The sequence below is a fragment of the Nematolebias whitei genome, chromosome 5, assembly GCF_014905685.2.
Source record: "Nematolebias whitei isolate Nwh7 chromosome 5, NemWhi1, whole genome shotgun sequence".
Classification (NCBI taxonomy): domain Eukaryota; kingdom Metazoa; phylum Chordata; class Actinopteri; order Cyprinodontiformes; family Rivulidae; genus Nematolebias; species Nematolebias whitei.
Genome location: NC_056502.1, coordinates 14,156,821 through 14,165,206, shown reverse-complemented (window position 1 = coordinate 14,165,206; position 8,386 = coordinate 14,156,821).

Below are 8,386 nucleotides of genomic sequence, written 5' to 3'. Positions count from 1 at the left end.
ACTACAGCAAAGCCAGTTCAGCAAACACACACAAAAACAGACTATACCTCAGTTAGTTTGACAAATATTGAGCTAAAGTTTGATGTTGTATTCACTGAGACTCACCCCCTATAAATGCTCCAAGTGCAAGATCTCATATTGCATGAACTCGTGCATGAAGTCAAGTTTAAGGTTTGGTCAAAACAGCCACAGTAAAACTCCATCTCTTCGCATCATAATATGATACAAGTCTAAAACTCTGGTATTAAAGGGGGCAGGTCAGTGTTCAAGAACATTAGGCCTTGACTTTAAAATGGAGCTGGTAGACAAAACAACATTTCTGTGATCAAGTGTGGCGCGTCATTCTGACAAAAAGAAAATTACTTTACAGGATTATATTGTACTGAGGTTCTTTTGATGTGCATTGTCCCTCTTTTAAATTAAATAAGCTATAGAAACAAACAATATCTTTTGGAAGGTCAAATGATATGTTTTTGATTTTGAAGCCAAATAAGATACTGCCACTCAAAGAGGTATTATTAGAAAATCTGGAAACAAGTGGATGAACGTTCGCTTTCTAATGACCTTACAAACTAAAAGACTGCTTTCAGTTTAATATCACTTGTATTTATTTTTTTTTTCAGTTACAATTGTGTTTCAGTAAAGCTTAATATAAAAATATTGATTCAAACGTGCAAGAATCAGCTTATAACCTGATAATTTTTAAAAAAAGCACACATTCGTTTCTCTTTTGACAGTAAACAAATTTGAACAAGCGCAAAAGGAATTCATATGAAAATATATCAAAATGTTTCTTATATTTTAGCAGCTTCCAGTGAGGGCTAAGGTTTGGTGATGCTGAGCTTTTCTGCAGCGGAGGTGCTGAAAGGAGAAGGAGAAGGAGGAAATGGAAAAAAATAAAGAGGGGGATCAGGGAGGACAGAAAGAAGAGGAGAAAAGCTTCAGAAGACACGTTCGGATGTAGGAAGTGACTTTGAATGACTGACTGGTCATGTGTTGAATAGAAGATGAAGTCATTTTGCCTCATGATCGCATGAACGGGTGAATAAGTTTAATATAAATTATAAGTGCATTGGTTTTTGACTGCTCAGCTGTGTCCTGACAAAGAACCCTTCATGTTGCGTGACACTTTATTTCTCATTTTGATTGGTTGCTCCTGAATGAAACTCCTCCCTCTTTCTTCTACATTTTCTTTTTTCATCATTTTGATTTGGGCATTCCATAAATGTTCAGGCAGTAATAAAACCATGATAAAGAACTGCATTAGGAGTCCTAATGATCCTGCATTGTTTATGAAGGCCTGCTGGCACAGATTACAGGAACACTCAACCAGTACTGAGTAATATTTTATTTACTGGGCTTTTCCTGCCATGGCAAATTGTAAAAATTGAAATTGTTATAGGGGATGCCTTCAGAAGCCTCACTCTGTACCTTTACAAAAGTATGGCAAACAATTTATAAAATATATTTTTACTGTGTGTTTTATATGTGTTCATTTATTTTATTGCTTGATTAAAATAAAAATATTGAAATGAGCATGTTAACAGCTAATAATCTGATGATGCGGCAAAGAGTTCATGCTAGATTTGCATTTATATAAAACATGAATTATGGAGTATATGAAAGTAAACGTGGTGTTCACAGGTCGGTTGTTTTCACATGCACCACCCAAATTTCCATAAAAGTTGGGGCTTTGTTATAAATGTACATAAAAACAATATGCAATTGTTTACAAATCTCCAAACCACATTTAATTTACAATGGAACATAGTAAGGATATCAAAGATTAGGCTAAGGTATTGTAGCATTTTAATGTTAAAATAAGGTCATTTTCAATTTGATGGCATTAACACATTTAAAAAAGTTGAGACATGGTCAGCAAAGGTTGTAAAAGTAAGAGGTATGATTAAAAAACAACAGCTAGAAGAGCACAAATTAGGTCATTCTATCAGGAATTTATCACAAATTAGGTTAATTGGCAGCAGGTCGGTATAAAAAGAGCATTTTTAGAGGCTGAATCTTTAAGAGGTAAAGATGGGCAGAGGTTCACCGGTCTGCAAAACTTCATCTAAGAATAGTGGAACAATTTTCAAATAGTGGTAATTAGGAATAATTGGGGAGACTTTGAAAATGCCTTTATCTATAGTTCATAATATCATCAATAGATTGCAAAAACCTGGACAAATCTCTAAATGCTAAAGAAAAGGCCATGAGTCACTGAATGCCTGTCAGGCAGCACCACATGTAAAACGGGTCTTTGCAGGGAACAATAGGTCTGATTAGTTCAGATTTTTTGAGTGTGGGGTTCTGTATAAAGGTCTGAAAGGTTCATAATGTCCCTGCTGTAGACAGCTTTGAGAATGGTCTCAGTTTGAAGAAGTAGAGTTTCATCCAGACTGAATGGACGAGCGAGTGCACCAGAACATGGATTGTTATCTTCGTAAAGCAAGTCAATTGGCTTGTCTGGTCAGAACTGAACTTTATTTCTTCTAATTGAAGCTGTTCAAAGAGCTATCTACAACAGGTAAGATATTAACTGTTCCCAACCTTTCCACAGACTCACACTTTTTCACTCTGGCTCCAAGCCCCAGAAATATTTCCCACCACCCACCCAGGCTCTGTCCTCTCTCGTTTGTGTCTTACTTGTTTCTTGCCCACCTTATCCTCTTCCTTCCATCCCTAGCTCTCATCTCACGCTTCATTCCTGTCATCCTCGCTGAGCCCAGCCTTTCAGTCATCCATCCCTCTGCCATGTCAGCCCTCTGCTCGCCTTTTCTCCTTTCATCTTTCTGTCCTTCACCTCTCATTCCTCTCTGTCCCTGCCTCTTTTCCTCAGTTCTGCCTGTTCTGGACACTGTGAGTGGAACGCAGATTATGTCAGACATTTATAAAACCGGATTAGCCAGAATCACCTTCACACACACACACACATTCACAGACTAAAGACTAACGAGTGCATGCATCCCTAAACTAACTGTAATTGTAGCTACAGCTCTTTGAGGTTTACTGTTGCTGAGGATGACTCTCAGCTACTACCACATCAAATTGTTGCCTAATATCTATAAATTTACCAACGTTTAAGTCGTTTATGGGTTGGCTAAAGTTGATTAGCTGTGGCAGCCATCTTAAAATAGGGCAACTCCAGAAGGTAATCAGTTTGAGATGTACATCCAATAATTACTTTCTGAAAGGTTCATTAAAATCTGTCAAAAGGTTAATGAGATATTTTGCAAATACTTTTTTTTTTTTTTTTACTTTCCTAGCATCAGTTGGCTGACAGACAACTTCAAAATAAATTGACTATAAAAAATAAATCATAGTTGATGTACAACCAGTGATTACTTTCTGGAAGTATCATTAAAATCTACGCAGTGCGTTATGTGATATGTTGGATAAATAAGAGTTGACTCCAAAAGTTGAAGCCAGAGTAAAAAAACAAAAAAAAAAACCAGATCTCACGTGATCAGTTAGCACTCGGACTGTAAGTGTTGAATGGCTCTTAGCTACAAAACATACTATATCAGTTTTATAGATACGTTTTAAACATTAACTTTGTGAGAATTTCATTTAAAACTGGTTTAGTGAATTTGTGCTAATTAAACACATATACACACACACTGACAAAAACAATATTGCCCTTTTGCTTTTGGAAGTGTGCAATAAATATTAATATTCTGGATGAGCATAGAACCAGGACTGCAAGCCAAGTCTTTTTTTTTCCAGCATCATCTGATTTTTTTGTTTGGTGCTTTTGTACGGCCACCGTACTTTTGTGTAAAAAACACATTCAGACAAAACCTTCCAAGAGCAGATTCTTTTACACTGAGGAAGCATATTATTAACTACACCTTTTGATTAACTTGCATGCTCAGCAAGCATGTATTGAGCTTGAGTGTAACGTTAGATTGTACACATTTTTTTTTTTTTGCTGTAAGGGGATACAGTAACACATACTGCTCTATTTTAGCCTGAGAAACACATGTGTTGCTCAGACCTTCATAGAATGTAACATTTTGTGACATACTGCTTATCTGCAGCTCTGACTCATGCAGAACATGGTGTCATCATATTTTCCAGTATCACTAACAGCACCTACTGTTGTAGTGAACCAGATGACCTCAAATCTACCAGATGGACAGAGACTGTTATTTCCATTGATCTGAATAAGTCTGGGCCATCTGATGACTTTCTTTCTTGAATTAATCAAGCAGAAAAGACAATTCTTTATAATCATTACTGTCTTACAAATGTTTTGATAATCAAATTGTGTTAGTTCACTCAATGCTTATAGGTTGAAAAGAACTACTCATCTTTATTTTACATAAACAGTAAGTAATGATTTTTATTCCTCATTCCAAGAAGAAATCACCTGAATAAGCATTCCTTGATTTTCTGTCTGAAATGAGTCAAGTCGTAAGTATGTGAAAGGTTGGTTTTCGGTCAACTAAAATGTTTACCGAGAAAAATGTCATGTTTAAACTTTTTCAGAAGATTACCAAGAGTTGACTCCACGAAGTCTGCTGTTGCTGCAATAATCTTTTCTGTATGTGAAAACAAATTTCATTCTCTGACCTCGACCGTTGATAAACACCTTACGTCAAAACCACTCCTCTTTCTGGTCCTTCCACGAATCAGAAAGCTCTAAATTGAACAGGAAGTCGACCCAAATAAAATGTGGCAACTTCTCAGTTCATGTTAGATTGAGATTCAGAGTGATATGGAGTTCCAAGATTGAGAGTTCTGGAGAACGTGAGAGTTCCAAGATTGAGAGTGCAGTCGGTTCTGAAAGCTTCAGAGCAATGAAGAATCCAGAGGTTTTTTGGGGATTATAATTCTGTTTTGAGCTAACCACGCACGACTCTCAGAAGGTTTGGTAGCTCTCGACGGAGACGCTGAAACGAGTCAGAAAGGAACTACTCCAAGGCTGATTCATCATCAACAGGTAGATGGTTCTATTTTGACCAAGTGTACCGTGAGAAGCTGAGATCGGACGGAGCGTGCAACTTCTGGTCAAACAGATTAAATTCCCTCACATATTTCCTCTGTAAGATAAATCTCAATTTAATCTTAAACTCTTCTCTCTCATAAATCAGTACAGATATTTTTAGAAATGTCTGAAGCAAAGTCCTCAGATCACCGCCGAGTGATTTGAAGTTCATTTTCTGTGAAACTGTCTGTTATTATTTTCATATTTTGCCAAATTAATGTAAATGTTTGATGTTAAACTTTGATTCTGAAAATAAATGATTCCATTCATTTGATGGGTCAAAGATAAACAACGTCTCTCGTTACATTCTGTTAAATTCAATGCACGGCATTACAGTCAGAAAAATGAAGAACTCGTGAAAAGTATGCATAAATATATACACATATATTTGTCATACTATAAGTGACACGTACCTCACGTGACTCACTACACTGTGCATACTAGCACATATGCATTTTAGAGCTGAAGCGGCACTGTGGTCGGCTTCTCTCCAAACAACATAAATTTGCATTATATTGAGAAAATCTGTGAACGCTGAATGCTAAATGAATGCTGAAGTTTGCACAAAAAACACTAGCTAAAAGAAGTAAAAAGCTAACTAAATACAAAAGGTCATAACCCACTCGCTCAAAATAGCCCAAGACAGCTAAAGGCAGCAAAACATAAGCTAAAAGCTAAATGTAGCAAAAGGCTAGCTAAAAATTTACTGTGGCAATGGCTAGCTATAAACTAAAAGTAAAAAATGATACCCCAAATTGGTAAAAAGTTAGCTACAAGCTAATAGTTAAAAAAAGGTGGGCTGAAAGTTAACAATAGCAGATGCTAGCTAAAAGCTAAAGGCAGCAAACGGCTAGCAAGAAGCTAATAATTACAAAAGTTTGTTTAAAAGATAAAAATAGCAAAATGCTAACTAAAAGATGAAGTTAGCAAAAGACTAGCTAGAAGCTAATAATTGTAAATGGTTAAAAGATAAGAGTAGCAAAAAGTTATAAAAGCTTGCATAGTGGTAGCTAAAAGTAGCAGAATTGTAGCTACAAGCTAAAAGTAGCATAAAAAGAAGAAGTAGCCTATACTGAAGTAGATTTTAAAGAAAATAAAGTTGTTGAATATTTAAAAGAAATTTATTGTGATTCCATTGGGCAAGATATTTGTAAACGATGTTAAATATTGGGCAGCACGGTGGCACAACTGGTAGAGCTGCTGCCTCTCAACGAGCAGGTTACCATGGTTCAAATCCCAGTCCCGGGCCTTTCTGGGTGGAGTTTGCATGTTCTCTCTGTGCATGCGTGGGTTTTCTCCAGGTACTCCAGTTTCCTCTCACAGACCAAAAACATGCATGTTAGACTGAAGGAAGGAAGAAACAGGTAAAAGATAATGGATGGATGGATGTTAAATATTCTGAAAAGAAAAACTACAAGTTAAAGCACCCATCTTATAAATGAGCTGAATGTTTTGACACATGGGTGTCTAAAATAGAACAGAGTATGCAGAAATAGTTAGACTGCAAATGAGCATAAATAAAAAAACAGAAATGCTGCATCACAGTTCACATTAGCATAGCACGACACCAACGTGACCGCAGCATGACTCAAGACTTAATCTATCAAAAGAACAATAAGTACCACTCCATATCATTCTGTCTTCTTCCTTATTGTCTCCCTGCTGTCCCCCTTGCTCACCCACCCTTCAATTTCTGACTCAGCAGAACAAGTCAGAGCAAGGTCATCTGACTGCTGCTGCTGTAAAGCTCGAGAATTGGGCGATTTTTCCTCTCCCCTCCTATATCTTTTGTACTTGCAGGAGAAGGAACATTGTGCAGTGGTGATGATGCGGGTGAGTATGGGGGAGGGGGGTACATGACAACATGACAGAGGTTAGGACATGGTGATGCTGGCAGCCATTTTAGCTGAAATGAGATTGAAAGAACTTTATTAAGAGCACCATAATGACAAAGTGACCCTTATCAGCAAAACTATGTATCTGTTTAAAAAAAATGGCTCCATGGCTCTGACAGTGTACATTTTTTAAAACTTTTATGTTGAAAAAGGCAATAACGCTGATGAAAATGATTTAAAAAGACAAACTGAGGGTGAAAACCTGGACTTCATGTGAGGACTTAAAGGCCTCGCATTGCTTGAAGGAATGTTTACCGCTCACTGCCCCTCGTGAAGAAAAATATAACCTTATGATGAGAAATGAGTTATGACTGGGTCAAACCCTGAAAATAACGTTAGAACTGACCATCCAGTTAAATTAAGATATCTTAAACTTGAACAAAATCCTAAAAGTTATTCACCAAGCAATATTCACTAAAATGCATGCATGTTTGTCATTTTGCACTCAACATCCAAGCTGAAAAGATTTGAAAATGAAGTAAAACAAATAATTTGCATAATGGCACAGCTGAGCTGCTTTACATTATGAAAAAGTTTATGTACATGTTAAATTTTTCCTAGTCTTGGATTAAAGCACACCTTCAAAAATCATCTCAATGTCAGAAAAAGTTGATGGAATGACAAATTCTCTATGTTAAACAAAGCTTTTTTTCCCCTGGTGACTTTCTAACAGATTACCTGAAGGCTAAAAGTAAAAAAAAAAAAAAAAAAAAAAAACTATATATTAGCTTGGAAACTGTTTAGCTTTAACCAAACCTGGGTAAAAAATTTATGAAAGCATCTATTTTAATACCATGTTCGTGTTGCATCGTGCCAACATGTCTGAAGAGTGCTGCAGCTGACTGTCCACCCGGAGCAAAGCCTCGCTCTGATGCTGTGGGGTTTTGTGGTCAGCATCTGGACCAACAGCAAGAAATGCAGCGAGGCATGGCAACATGATGCTGCAGGGACAACTGAGTTACTCTGACAACTTTAATCAGGCAGTGCTGTGCATGCAAGTGTATGCAATCTGTATATGCATGTGTGTGTGTGCTCTTATTGCAACATCATCATCCCTTCAGAGAGATAAAGGAACAAAAATGGCCTGCAACTCCTTGCTGCATAGGCTAACCTCACTGTGAATGTCCTCTGTTTGTCTTTCACTCATGTCTTTGAACTCTTTGACACTGTTTTAGAAACCCATTTGTTTTATTTTATTTAGTTCATGTTTAATTCTCTCTCACTGCCCTCACCTTTGGCACACTGTGTATTCATCTTTGTCCCAGTGCATCAGCTTCACAGTTGACAAGAAAAAATAAAATTTGCAGTTGTCTTCATAAATGTGAAGTTTGAGGAAAAACAATTTCATTGTTATATCTAGACAGTTGTGATTCTTTGTTTCTCGTTCATTCCTTGCCAAGATAAAGCGCTAACTCTGCAAGGTGGAAGCACGTGCACGTGCTGTCTGCAGTATGCCCTCATGATGTGCACTGACACACTGATGACACTGGATTTTGCCGGTTTT